This window comes from Mobula birostris, chromosome 7 (genome assembly GCF_030028105.1).
Source record: "Mobula birostris isolate sMobBir1 chromosome 7, sMobBir1.hap1, whole genome shotgun sequence".
In the NCBI taxonomy this organism is placed as follows: Eukaryota; Metazoa; Chordata; class Chondrichthyes; order Myliobatiformes; family Myliobatidae; genus Mobula; species Mobula birostris.
Window position 1 is genome coordinate 122,187,810 of NC_092376.1, and position 13,358 is coordinate 122,201,167.

At 42.2% G+C, this 13,358-nt stretch overlaps 1 protein-coding gene across 2 annotated transcripts in view; it reads right to left on the minus strand.

Moving 5' to 3' along the window:
- Nucleotides 1-13,358, minus strand: part of cpeb4b (cytoplasmic polyadenylation element binding protein 4b) — a 99,101-nt gene that overhangs the window by 65,256 nt on the left and 20,487 nt on the right. The gene's annotated exons all lie outside the window — the stretch shown is intronic.

Below are 13,358 nucleotides of genomic sequence, written 5' to 3' on the forward strand. Positions count from 1 at the left end.
ACAACTGTCAGGAGAATCCTCTTCTTTAGGGAGGGATATCTGTGCAAGAGCAGGAACCATTGAAAAGAGCAAGTCTTATTCTATGTGAATTTCATTTGGACCAACAAAAAAAAGTGAGGTTTTAGCAGTGTGGCCATTAAGCAGATTGGGACAGAGTTAGGGAGAAAACTGAAGTTTTGGCTCAAGATACTTCAGTAAGAAGAGGCAGTAGCCAAGGTCCCAGAAGTTATTTTGAATCAGCCATTGTGTAAATGGGCCAGTGTAGGAGTCTGAAGTTTGACTCGAGAGGCTTTGGCAAGCAGCCAGTGGTGAGCTGCAGGTAGGCACCAGTAAGGTGTTTTTTTTTTGTTTTTTTTAAAAATATGGTAGTTAACTGAAAGGTTACCAAATTACAACTAATTAAATAAAGTAAGGATGCAGGATCAAGTAATGCAGTTGTATAATATGGGAGCAGGTGGACCATATCTGCAGCAAGTATTGGGTGTTCACACAACTCTGGCTCAAAGCTGATCCACCTGGAATCTGAGCTTCAAACACTGCATGCATCAGGGAGGGGGAAAGAGATACCTGGACATTCTTTCAGGAAGCAGTCATGCCCATTAAATACTGGAGGGATTACGTATTGAGTCAGTGTGGGTGGAAGTAAGAAGCAATCTATTGGTATTCAATAAGCTCCACAATAGCAGCAGACAAACTGAAGTTCAGATTGGGAAGCAGATTCTGGAAAGATAAAGCAAAGATAACTGCCTTTTTTTTTGTCATAGGTAACTTTAACTTCCCTAATATTGATTGGCACTTCTTCCAAGCAAAACATTTAGATGGGGTGGAATTTGTTATGTTGGTCCAGGAAGGATTCCTGATACAGTATGTAGACAGACCAATTAGTGGAGAGGCCATACTGGATCTAATACTAATCAATGAACTGATCATGTGACAAATCTCTTGGCATCTCTGAAACAGAAGAAGAATATCTTTATTGTCATTGTTGTGGAGCAATGAAACACAGTTTAGCAGCTCAACGTTTTGCAGCATGACAGAGAATATATACATAAAATAAACTCTAAAACAGCAACCAGAGCTCCCTAATCTTTACCATAGCCTTGGAGAGGATTAGGAGCAGACAGTATGAGAAAATATTTAATGAAGAGGAAGGCAAATTATGATGCTAGCAGGCAGGAACTTGGGAGTGCAAATTGAGAACATATGTACTCATGGAAATATATATACTCATAAAAATGCACAAGTGAATTGTGGTGGTTGTTAAGAAACACTTGCATGGGGTTCCAGATAGGCTTGTCCTAATGATGCAGGAAAAGGATGGTAGGTTAAAGGAACCATGGTTAACAAAATATCTGCAACATTTAGTCAAGAGTATGAAAAGAAGCACACTTAAGGTTTAGGAAGCAAGGATCAGACAGGGCTCTTGAGAATTGAAGGTAGCCAGATTAAGAATGGAATTAGAAGAGCTAGAAGGGGTCATTGCCTTGGCAAGTAGGATTAAGGAAAATCCAAAGATGCTCTACACATACCTGAAAAGCAGGAAGATGATGAGAGTGAGGGTAGGGCCAATCAGGGATAAAAAGAGGAAACATACTTGAGGAGACGGACCTTCTTAATGAATACTTTCCGTCAGTATTAAACAGCAAGAGTAACCTTGTTGAATGCAAGGCCAGTGTAGAACAGGCCGATATGATGGACATGTCAACATTAAGAAAAGGACATGCTAGAACATTTGAAAACGGGCAAGTTTCCAGTGCCAAACAGGATACACCCCAGGTTAAGATGGAAACTGAGGAGAGAATTGATGTGCCTTCAGTCCTGACAAAGGGTCTCGGCCTGAAACGTCAACTGCACCTCTTCCTAGAGATGCTGCCTGGCCTGCTGCGTTCACCAGCAACTTTTATGTGTGTGCCTTCAGTGTTTATCTTTGCATACTCACTGGCCAACAGAGTAGTGCCAGAGAATAGGAGGGTGGTAAGTTTTATTTCTTTATTCAAGAAAGGTACGAAGAGATAACTCTGGGGATTATGGACCATTAAGTCTAATGCCAGTGGTGGGCAAACTAACAGAGAGGATTTTTAGAGACAAGATGTACGAGCATCTGAATAAGCAAAGTCTGATTAGGGTTAGTCAACATGGCTTTGTGCGGGGCAGTCATGCCTCATGAGCTTGATTGAATTCTTTGAGGAAGTGCCAAAACATTGATGAAGGCAGAGCAGTGGATCAGGATCAGAATCAGGCTTAATATCACTGACACATGCTGTGAAATTCATTAATTTTTCAGCAGCAGTACAATGAAATACATGATAAATAAATAGAGAAAAAACTGAATTATAGCAAGTATATGTCTATTAAATAACTAAGTTAAAGTAGTGCAAAAATTTTTTTTTTAAATGTAGTGAGGTAGTGTTCATGGGCTTAATGTCCATTTAGAAATTGGATAGCAGAGGGAAAGAAGCTGTTTCTGAATCACTCAGTGTGCGCCTTCAGGCTACTGTAGCTCCTTCCAGAAGGTAACAATGAGAATACTGCATGTCCTGGGTGGTGGGAGTCCTTAGGAAGGCAGCATCCATTATTAAGGCACTGCTCCTTGATACTACAGAAGCCAGTACCCATAATGGAGCTGACTAATTTTACAAGTTTCTGCAACTTACTTTGATCTTGTGCAGTGGCCCCTCCTCTTACCAGCTGGTGATACAACCAGTCAGAATGCTCTCCATGGTACATTTGTAGAAGCTTGAGTGTTTTAGTTAAACCAAATTTCTTGAAACTCCAAATGAAATGTAGTCATTGTCTTGTTTTCATAATAACTGCATCAATATGTTGCGTCAAGGTTAGGAACTCAGAGATATTGACATGAAGGAGCTTGAAATTGCTCACTCTCTCCACTTCCGATCCCTCTGAGGATTGGTTTGTGTTCTCTCATCTTATCCTTTCTGAAGTCCACAATCAACTCTTTGGTCTTACTGACATTGAGCGCAAAGTTGTTGCTGTGACACTACCTAACTAGCAGGTATCTCGCTCCTGTAACTCCTTTCGTCACCATCTGACATTCTGCCAACAATGATTGTATCATCAAATTTACAGATGGCATTTGAGCTGTCTAGCCACAGAGTCTCGCATATAGAGACAGTAGAGGAGTGGGCTAAGCACACACTGCTGTGGTGCGGTTGTGTTGACTGTCAGCGAGGTGGAAATGTTATTTCCAATCCAGATTGTCGTCTTCCAGTTAGGAAGTCGTGGATCCAGTTACAGAGGGAGGTACAGAGGCCTAGGTTCTGTAGCTTTCCAGTCAGAACCATAAGAATGATCGTGTTAAATGCTGAGTTATAGTCAATAAACAGCACCTTGAAATAGTTATTGGCATTGTCCAGGTGATCCAAAGCTGGGTGGAGAACCTTTGAGACCACATCTGCTGTAGAACTATTGTGGCAGTAGGTAAATTGCAGTGGGTCCAGGACCGTCCTGAGACTGGTGTTGATTCTAGCCCTGACCATCCTCTCAAAGCATTTCATCACCGTAGATGAGTGCTACTGGACAACAGTCATTAAGGCAGCTCACGCTGCTCTTCTTGGGCACTGGTATAATTGTTGCCCTTTTGAAGCAGGTGGAAACTTCTGACTATAGCAATGAGAGATTGAAGACGTCTTTGAAAACCCATGCCAGTTGATTAGCACAGGTCTTCAGAGTCTTACCGGCTACTCCTTCGGGCCCTGCCACCTTGTGAGGGTTCACTCTGTTAAGAATCCTGCCATTAATCCTGCGTTCTGCCTTCAAATTGTTTTATTCTCCCTTTCAAATTTCAAAGTGAGCATAAAAGGCGTTGAGCAGTGATGCACCACTGACATTCATGATGTTGGGTTTTGCTTTGTAGGAAGTAATGGCCTGCAAACTCTACCAGAGTTGACATTAATCTGATGTCACATATGGATTTTAGTAAGACACATGTATGACAATGTTCCACATGGTAGGCTTACTCAGAAAGCCAGTAGGCATGGGAGCCAAGGCAGTGTGATTTCAGAATTAGCTTGCCCACAGAAGGCCGAGGGTCATAGTAGATGGAGTGTACTCTACTTGGGAGTACGGTAAGTAGTGGTATTCCACAGGGATCTGTTCTACGACCCATGCTTTTTGTGATTTTATAAATGTTTTGGATGAGGAACTGGAAGGGCAGGCTAGTAAGTTTCCAGATGACAGTGGTTGGAGGAGTTGTCTATAGTGTAGATGGTTGCTGTAGGTTAACAACAGGACAATGATAGGATGCAGAGTTGGGTTGTAAAAAGGGCAGATGAAGTTCAACCCAGAAAAGTGTGAAGTGATTTACTTTTGAAGGTCAAATTTGAACGTGGGATTGAAAGCAGTATTCTTGTAGTGTGGAAGAACATCCTGGAATCTTGGTTCAGGTCCACTGACTACAAGAGTCACAAGGTAATATTGCAGATCTATAAAACTTGAAGTATTGTCTTCAGTTCTGGTTGCCTCATTATAGTAAGGATGTTGAAACTTTAGGGAAGGTGCAGAGCAGATTTACCAGGATGTGGCCTGGATTAGACAGCATGTCTTATGACGATAATTTGCGCCTGGGACAAGAAGACATAACTACGAGTGAGGCAGGTAGGGGGATCCAAGAACTAGTGCTGGAGAAGGAGCAGCCTTTGAACTTGCCCAACAGATCTGACACTGTTGCTCAGAGGATGAGAGTGAAGGCTGTAGGAATGATGAGCAACAAATCTATGACACTGGCCCAGGGAGCCATTTCAGAGAGAGGGGAGAAGAAAAAAATTAGTCATAATTTGGAATAGTATAGTCAGGGGAATAGACAATCCTCTTTTGCAAGGATTCAGAGTCTCAAGGGCCGTGTTTGCCAGGTGCCCAGGTTCAGGACATCTCATCTGCAGAGAACTTTGGAGTGGAAGAAGAAAGATCCAGTTGTTGTGGTCTATATGGGTACCAATAACATAGGAAGAACAAGGAAAGAAGTTTTGCTGAGGGAAATTGAGCAGTAAGGGACCAAATTAAACACAGAAACTGAAGGATAATAATCTTTAGATTGTTACCTGAGGCATATGCAAATTGGCACAAGGTTAATAAAATTACAGAACTAAATGTGGGTTTGAATTTGTGGAACGTTGACTAGTCATGAGGAGCAGCCCCAACTGAACTGTGCTGGGACCAGGATCCTAGCAAATCACATAACTAGGGCTATGGATAAGGCTTTTAACTGAATAGCTGGGGGTGGGGGGGGGGTGGTGTGCTGTGTTGAACGGCTGGGAAAAAAGTGGATATAGTAAGGGAAGGAGAGAGCAGGAGAGGTTACTGAAGTCTCCAGAATGAAAAACAACACAGAAGTTTAGCAATGGATAAAAATTTAACTTCCAGCAACAAGGAGACAAAATTGAAAAGGGTGGTGAATACAGGACTGAAAGTGTCATATTTTGATAAACACAGTATATGAAATAAGGCAGATTATCTTGTAGCACAGTTAGAACTTGGCAGGTATGACATATAGTATCACAGAGTTATGGTTCAACAAAGCACAGCTAGGAGCTTAACATTTTAAGGCTACGTTGTTTCAACAGGACCCCACCACTAAACACATCTTTCCCTCTCCACTCCTCTCCGCTTTCCGCAGGGATTGGTCCCTCCACGACTCCATTATCCACACGTCCCTCCCCACGGATCTCCCACCCAGCACTTATCCTTGTAAGAGTAAGCGCTACACCTGTCCCTACACCGCCTCTCTTGCCACCATTCAGGGCCCCAAGCAGTCCTTCCAGGCGAGTCAACACTTCACTTGAGAGTCTGTTGGGGTCATTTATTGCATTCTGTGCTCCCGGTGCGGCCTCCTCTACATCGATGAAACCTGACACAGATTGGGGGACCGCTTCGTCGAGCACTTCTGCTCCGTCCACAACAGACAGGACCTCCCGGTAGCCACCCACTTCAACTCTGCTTCCCATTCCCATTCAGATATGTCCACACATGGCCTCCTCTACTGCCATGATGAGGCTAAACTCAGGTTGGAGAAGCAACACCTCATATACTGTCTAGGTAGTCTCCAACCCCTTGGTATGAACATAGAAGTCTCCAACTTCTGGTAGTTCCCTCCCCCTCCCTTCCTCTATCCTTCTTCACCTTTCCTGCCTATCACCTCCCTGCTTCCCCTCCCCCACCCCTTTGTCTTTCCCCTTACTGGTTTTTCACCTGGAACCTACCAGCCTTCTCCTTCCCACCCTCCTCCCACCTTCTTTATAGGGCCTCTGCCCCTTCCCTCTACAGTCCTGACGAAGGGTTCCGGCCTGAAACGTCGACTCATCATTTCCACTGATGCTGCCCGACCTGCTGAATTCCTCCAGTGTGTTGTGAGTGTTGCTTTGATCCCAGCATCTGCAGATTATTTTGTGTATTAAAAGGACAGGTAGGTGGGCAAAGGGGGTGACTTTGTTGACAAAAATGAAATAAACCCTCAGAAAGAATTGACATAGGATCAGAAGATGTAGAATCTTTGTGGATAGAGTTAAGAAATTGCAAGGCTAAGAAGACCTTGATGGGAATTATATACACGCCTCCAAACCATAGCCAGCCTGTAGGGTACAAATGACAATGGGAGAAAGAAAACAAAACAGAGGGAATATAATATAGCAAGAATTAACAGGAAGCTAGAGGATTGGAAAGCTTTGAAAAAAGAAATCAACAGAAGGCAACTAAAAAGCAATGAGAGAAAAAATGAAATATTAGCCAGATAACATGATACACAATGATTTAAAAATTTTTTTAAAGTTAAATAGAGGCAAGACTGGACATCGGACCACTGGAAAATGATGCTAGAGAGGTAGTGATGGGGAGCAAGGAAATGGCAGACAAACTTAATAGGTATTTTACATCAGTCTTCACTGAGGAAAACACCAGCAACATGTTAGAAAATTCGAGAAACAGGAGTGCAGCCACTAGTACAATAGAGATGGTTTTGAAACAAAGGTATGAATGTAGATAAGTCACCCCTACCAGATGGACTACACCACAGGTTTTGGAATGAGTCAGCTGAAGAGCTGAAGAGAATCATTAGATTCTGCAATGGTTCCAGAGGACTGGAAAATTGCAAATATCACTCCACTCTAAGATAGGAAATTAAAGGCCAGTTAGCCTGACTTCAGTGGTTAGCAAGATAAGAGTCCATTATTAAATATGAGGTTTCTGGGGTACTTGTGTGACTCCAATAAAATAGGCTGAAGTCAGCATGGTTCCCTTAAGAGAAGATCCTGCCTTACAAATCTTGTGGAATTCTTTGAGGAAATAACAGGAAGAATCGACAAAGGAGAGTCAGTAGATGTCGCTTTCTTGGAATTTCAGAAGGCCTTTGACAAGGTGCGACACTCAAGGCTGCTAAACAAGATAAGAGCCTGTGTTATTACAGAAAAGATACTAGCATGAAGAGAAGATTGGCTGACTTGCTGAAGGCAAAAGGTGGGAATAAAGGATGCCTTTTCTGGTTGGCTGTCAGTAACAAGTGATTACTGTGTAGGGAAGCATATGGTCATGCACTTTGGTAGAAGGAATAGAAGTGTAGTGTGTTTTCCTAAAGGGGGGGGGGCAAATTCAGAAATCAGAGGCGCAAAGGGAATTGGGAGTGCTGGTGCAGGATTTCCTAATGGTAATCTAAATTAAACAAGTTAAGTCAGTAGCAAGGATGGTAAGTGCAATGTTAGCATTAATTTCAAGAGGATTCAAATCTAAAAGCACAGTTGCAACGCCGAGGCTTTATAAGCCGTTAGTCACCATTGGGCCCCATATCTAGGAAATGATATACTGCAATTGAAGAGGGTCTAAAGGTGGTTTACTAGAATGATTCCAGGTATGAAAGAGTTAACATACGGGGAGCGTTTGATAGTTCTGGGCCTGTACTCGACGGAGTTTAGAAGCATAAGGGCATGGTTGGGGGGGGAGGCGCAGGAGGAGGGAAGAGAAGAATCTTATTGAAACCTACTGAATATTGAAATATAGTGAATGTGGCAAGGATGTTTCCATTTCTGGGACAGCAAATGACCAGCGAGCACAACCTCAGAGTAGAAGGATGTTCCTTTAGAATGGAGATGGAGGAATTACTTTAGCCCAGGGTGGTGAATCTGTGGAATTCATAAACGGCTATGAGAAAAAGGGTACTGACTGTGGATGATCAGCCATGATCACAGTGAATGGCGGTGCTGGCTCGAGGGGCTGAATGGCCTACTCCTGCACCTATTGTCTATGGAGGATATGTCATTGCTTTAAGTATTCCCAGAGGTTGTTAGGTTCTTAATTAGTAAGGGCATCAAAAGTTTCGAGAAGAATACAGGAGATGCTGTCATGATGATACTGCTAATCATTTGTTATTAAGCACTTTGGAAAATAAATGAATAGTAAATATTCAGAGGGACATGGGCCAAACATATCCCACTTCTTCTGAAGACCCTGACCTGGAGTTACACGCTAACTTCGGTTCTTTGCGGGAATGGGACCCGCTCGTGGGGTCTCACGACTGGCCGCTATTCAATATACCAAGGATGCGGCCTAGAAGACTGGTACACCTTCAGGGTTTCTGGATCTTGTGGCCCTGGAGGTGGGCAGACTGCAGGTCAGCGCTTGAGGTGTGTCGTGGGAATACATGGAAGATTGAAAGCAGCAAGGTGGCTGCCGGTTGTGTGTCCAGAGACCTGAGTTCTTTGGGCACAGAGCTTGGAAAAAGCAACACAACAGACTTTTAAAATTGTAAATCAGCGAGTTGTTTATTATGCCTTCCCTCTCGCTGTGAAACGGGGACACTTCTTTTTCGCTTATTAGGGAGAGAGAACACCTGTGGTATCTCCTTATTGATGCTTTGCTGCATGCTCAAGTGCTCGGTGGGGGTTGCCAATACTTTTTTTTTTGCTGGTGGGGGGTGGGGGGATCATGGCTTTGCTGCTGCTTACGCGTGGGAGGGGGAGCTGGGGGGGAATTTGGGGCTCTAACATTTAACTGTCATTCATTCTTTGGGGAACTCTTCTGTTTTCGTGGATGGTTGTGAAGAAAAAGAATTTCGGGATGTATACATTTGTCTGACATTAAGTGTACCTTTAAAACTCTTGAAACCTTTGAAAAATGCACAAATGGAACTATCTAATATGGACATCTTTCTCAGCAAGGTCCAGTTGGGCAAGCAGGCCATTTCCATACTGTATGATTGTATGACACTTACTCTGTTGAATACTTATTCACAAATACCTATTCTAGTTCAATTTATGAGCTCCTCTTTCGCCTGAAGAATGTAGGCTTGTACCTAACATTACCATTGTATGGACTGGTGCCATAAATGTCTCCATAGCCATCACTTAGATTGTCAAAATAAAAGCTGGGCCCAAAGCTAGTCCTTTCACAACAGTGTTGGCTGTTTAATACAGCTGGCTGCCATGGCAGCTTTCTTTCACGTTCCTGTGCTACACTGTACATTAGTTTTCTGAGAATTTGCAAGGTCCTTATTCCACTGCATTCCTGTAGAACGGAGTTTCACAGAACAACTGGTCATCTCACAACCAATTATCATGTGATCTGCAATAGTATCAATAACCATCGTTACCGTGTGGCCTTTTATGATAAAGATATACTGGCTTTGGTGGCAGTATAGAGGAGATTCACTAGGTTGACTCCAGAGAAGAGACAGTTAGCCTATGAGAAGAGATTGAATAGCTTGGTACTATACTCATGGGAATTCGGAAGAATGAAAAGAGATCTCTTAGAAACAAAATTATGAAGGGATAAATAAGACAGAGGCAGGAAAATTGTTTCCACTGATATGCAACACTCGACTTAGGGACGCAACCCCAAGATTCAGAGGATTGGGGGAACCGCTTTTCCCACTGAGTAGTAAATCTGTGGCATTTTTAGCCCAGAGAAGTTGCAGAGACTTCTTCACTAAATATATTTAAGACACAGTTAGACAGACTCTTGTATAGCAGGGGTATTAAAAGTTATTGGGTAAAGCAGTAGGTGAAGCCAAGTCCACAACCAGATCAGCCATGATCGTAATGAATGGCAGGGGAGGCTTGACAGGCCAGATGGCCTATCCTAGTCCTATTTCTTATGCTCTTATTTTCTTAGCTAACCAAAAACCTCCAATTTCCAAAATTCTGCATGCCTTCAAGCTTGCTGCCAAATATTAAAAGGTATCTCAGTCTGAGGTACACTCCTCTCAACACAACTGTACCAGTCCTTCCTCACATTTTTAAGTCCTTGGGATCTAATTTCCTGAAGTTTCTGTAACCAAAAGACAATACTGCTGACAAAGATTATCATGTTTTCTCATGTAGGCAATGTTACAGTTTCAAAATTATACATCAAGCAAAACTGTCTCAGATACTTAAGTGTCACTCTCATACTGCATTTTCTACATATTACCCATTCTACATATCCTGCTTATGTTGCCTTCCACATTTGATAGCTTCCACTTGTTTCTCATCAGTGAATCCATACAGGGTCCAATCTACGTTCAGCAGCCACTTTATTAGGTACACATGCTCATTGATTTTATTTATTTCATTTAGCGATACAGTGCAGAGTAGGCCTTTCATGCCATTCTGCGCCAGAAAACTCACAATCCTAATTAACTCTAAACTAATCACAAGACAATTTACAATAACCATTTAACCCAGTCATTACAACTTTGGACTGTGGGAGAAAATTAGAGCACCCAGCAGAAACCAATAAATTCTATGGACAGGATGTACAGAAACTCCCTACAGAACAGCACTGGAATTGAACTTTGAAGTCCAGAATGCCTCGAGCTGTAATAGCGTTGCACTAACCACTATGCTATCGTGGCACCCACATCAATGCAATGCAAATAACTAATCAGCCAATCATGTGACAGCAACTCAATGCATAAAAATATGCAAACCTGGTTAAGAGATTCAGTTGTTATTCAGACCAAACTTCAAATGGGGAAGAAATGTGATCTAAGTGACTTTGACTATGGAATGATTATTAGTGCCAGAGGGTGGTTTGAATATCTCAGAAACAGCTGATCTCCTGGGATTTTCACACACAACAGTCTCTAGAGATTACAGAGAATGGGGTGATAGCAAAAGACATCCAGGGAGTAGCAGTACTGTGGCAAAAACACCTTGTTAATAAGAGATGTCAGAGGAGAACGGCAAGACTAGTTCAAGCGGACCGGAAGATTACAGCAATTTAAATAGCCATGCATTACAATAGTGGTGTACAGAAGAGCATCTCTGAACATACATGACAAATCTTGAAATGGATGGGTTACAGCAGCAAACCACGAACATACACTCAGTGGCCACTTTAGGTACAAGAGTGACCTAAAGTGGCCACTGAGTGCAGAAAAATATCCTTGGAGCCCTTTGCCCATCTTTCAGATGAACACATTCAACAAGCATATCCTTTGGTTCTTTGGCTGTATATTCCAAAACTATATAGCTCTCAAAATCTCCAGTGGAAAAATGAGATATACCTTTTCAAGGTATACTGTACCCTCGCACAAAACATGTCGAAATCTATTAACATAAAGGACATTTCCAGTCTAACCCCCAATATTGTTTCCACTTCTCATATAACACTACTTTCTTCTGCTGTCTTTTTCCCTCTGAACATTACCAATATTCTTTACCTTCAAGATTTAAACTCATTCCATATGCAATATTTGTCTTGAATGTTTTTGACATCGTAAACATTATCCATCTGATCCATAGATTTAAGCTATTCAAGTCAACATGGTTTTCCCCAATTTCAGACAGACATTCAAATTGTATTTACCTCATTAAAATATTTTGGATTTAGAGTTACAAATCAACTTCCCATCCCCCAAACCAAGCATGCCATCACTGATAAATAAAAGTGGTAGCAAAAGTGAGTGGGAAGTTGGATATCTGGGAAGATTTTTTAAAATCCAACAAAAGGTAACTAAAAGAGCTACTAGAAAGGAAAAGGTGAAATACGAGGGCAAATTAGCCAATAATATAAAGCAGGGTACTAAAAGGCTTTTTTTCAGTTATCAAAAGAGTAAAGGGAGGTGAGAGTTGATACTGGATCACTGGAAAATTATGCTGGTAGCAATGGGGGACAAAGAAGTGGCAGGTGAACTTAATGGGTACTTTGCATCAGTCTTCATTGTGAAAGACACTAGCAGTGTGCCAAAGGTCTGTCAGTGTCAGGGAGCAGGAGTAAGTGCCGATGATATTACAAAGGAAAAAGTGCTAGGCAGACTGAAAGGTCTAAGTTGGATAAGTCACCCAGACCAGGTGGACTACACTCCAGAGTCCTGAAAGATTGCTGAACAGATAACAGATGCATTGGTCATGATCTTTCAAGAATCACTTGATTCTGGCAAATTGCAGAATAGTCTGGAAAATTGCAAATGTCATTCTACTCTTTAAGAAGGGAGGAAGGCAAATGAGGAAATTATAAGCCAATTAGCCTAACCTCAGTGGTTAAGAAAGTGTTGGAGTCCATTATTAAGGATGAGGTTTTGGGGTACTTGGAGACTAATGATAAAATAAGTCAAAGTCAGCATGGTTTCTGTGAAGGGAAATCTTGCTTGACAAATCCGTTAGAATTCTTCAAGGAAGCAACAAGGAGCGTGGACAAAGGAGAGGCAGAGGATGTCATTTACTTAGATTTTCAGAAAGCATTTGATGAAGTGCCTCATGAGGCTGCTTAACAAGATAAAGCCCTATAGTGTGACAGGAAATATACTGGCTTGGATAGACAAATAGCTGATAGGCAAGAAGCAGCGAGTGGGAATAAAGGGAGCTTTTTCTGGTCAGCTGCCAGTGACTACTGCTGTTCCTCAGGGGTCAGTATTGGGACTGCTACTTTTCACATGGTTTGTCAATGATTTAGATAGTGGAATTGATGGCTTTGTGGCAAAGTTTGCGGATGATATGAAGACAGGTGGGGGGATAGGTAGCTGAGGATGCAATACAATTGCAGCAGGACTTGGACAAATTGGAAGAATGGGCAAAAAGTGGCAGATGGAATACAGTGTTGGGAAATGTATGATAATGCACTTTGGTAAAAGGGACAATAGTGCAGACTTATCTAAAAGGGGAGAAAATCCAAACATCAGAGGAGCAAAGTAGGAGTCCTTGTGTAAGACTCCCAGGTTAATTAACAGATTGAGTCTATGGTAAAGGCGGCAAATACAATGTTGGCATTTGTATCGGGGGAACAGAATATAAAAAAAAAACAAGGACATAATGCTGAGGCTTTATAAGACACTAGTCAGGCTGCACTTAAGAGTACCATTAACAGTTTGGGGCCCCATATCTCAAAGGATGTATTGTCATTGGAGAGAGTCCAGAGGAGGTCTACAAGGAAGATTCCAG